This window comes from Propithecus coquereli, unplaced genomic scaffold (assembly GCF_000956105.1).
Source record: "Propithecus coquereli isolate 6110/MARCELLA unplaced genomic scaffold, Pcoq_1.0 Scaffold74, whole genome shotgun sequence".
In the NCBI taxonomy this organism is placed as follows: Eukaryota; Metazoa; Chordata; class Mammalia; order Primates; family Indriidae; genus Propithecus; species Propithecus coquereli.
In genome coordinates, this window is record NW_012153507.1 from 3560087 (window position 1) to 3562093 (window position 2007).

A 2007-nucleotide genomic window follows, 5' to 3' on the forward strand; every position below is an offset into this window, starting at 1 on the left:
GCCCAGGGAGGGCAGTCTCACAGCTCAGATACCCTAGTATTAACAATACGTTATTTGCTGGATGGCCATTTCTTATAAACTGTTTTGAGTATCCGATAATATCTGCTTCCAGTTTCAGTGAATGTTTGTTCTTGCATTCACCCTGAAGTGTGAATTAGGCAAGGTTTGCTTGTTCCCCTGGCCTATATAATGCTGAACTGCTCCTGAACTCTGTAAGACAAAGCTGGGGACTCCCATTTTTGAGGGTGACATGTTTACTGAATTTATTCTGCAAAATTCTTCCTTCAGCATAGCAAACAGCTTAAAAGTGTGTTTATGTATTTATTTATTTACACCTGTTGGTAAATTCATACTCATTAAATGTTCTGATGGAATTACTATGACATTTAAAAGGAAATTTTCATAGGAAGTTCTGTATGTGAGCTAGTACTAATTGGTATGAAAGCAAAACAAAAATAAATAACTATATAAGATAAAGGCCAAAACATAAAATCAACCAAGTATTTGAGTGACAATAATTTCACTGGTAACTACATCTATATAATAGATTGATTTATTTTCCTTAGAGAGTCACTGGTTCCACCTACTGGAATTTTGACATCCTATTATATAATAATGTCATCGTGCAGATGCCTAGGATGACAAGACCAATGGCCCAAATGAACTTAACTTAGTAAGGTCACTTATGAGCTGACCTTACTGGATCAACTACAAGATAGATCCAAAGTTCTTCTGATAAGTGTATACTGAGAACTGAATAAATGCCCTGTGCAGAGTTTGCTCTTGTGTATCACAAAATACATACACACTCACACATACACTCACACACACAGGTAATATTTACTTTGCACAGTAGTGAGGGAATGTAAAAATGATCATTCAAGCTGAAACCATGCAAAATGACCTTAATAACTAGTGGAAAAATTAAGTGGTAAATTCTACCAAACACTTAAAGAGGAATTAACATCAACCCTTCTCAGACTCTTCCAAAAACAGAAGAGCAGGGAATATTTCCTAACTCATTCCATGAAGCCAGTTATTAACCTGATACCAAAGCCAGATGAAGATACCACAAGAAAATAAAACTACAGACCAATGTCTCTTATTAATGTAGATGTAAAAATCCTCAACAAAATACTGGCAAACCAAATCCAGTAACATTTAAAAAGGATTATATACTGTGACCAAATGGGATTTACCCCAGGAATGCAAAGTTGGGTCAACATATGAAAATTAATGTATCATATTAGTAGAATACAGCAGGAAACACTGCATGATTACTTCAATAAACACAGAAAAAATATTTGACAAAATCCAACTCCCTTTCATGATAAAACACTGAATAGAACAAATAGAAAGAAACTTTCTCAATCTGATAAAGGGTATCTATAAAATAAAATCCATAGCTAACATCATACTTGGTGATGAAAGACTGAAATTCTCTCCCCAAGATCAGGAATGAGGCGAGTATATCCATCCATTATCACCACTTCTATTCAAGATTGTTACTGGAGGTATAAGCCACAGCAATTAGGCAAGAAAAAGAAATAAAGCCATTCACACTGGAAAGAAAGAAGCAAAATTATCTCTGTTTGCAGATGACATGATCCTATATGTAGAAAACTCTAAGGAATCTACAAAAAAAAAAAAACCTATGGCGCTAATAAATGATTTCAGTAAAACTTCGGGATACAAGATCATACATGATAAGTACAGTTGTGTTTTCTTAACAACAGGGATGTGTTCTGAGAAATGCATCATTAGGTGATTTCACTGCCACATGAATACCATGGAGTGTACTTACACAAACCTGGGTGGTATAGTCTGCTACACATCTAGGCTAGCTATATGGTATAGCACCTATTGTTTCCATGCTACAAAGCTATACAGCATATTACTATACTGAATTACTGTAGGCAATTGTAACACACTGGTAAATATTTGTGTATATAAACATATCTAAATATAGAAAAAGTAATGCATTGCAATATGATGTTACAATAGCTA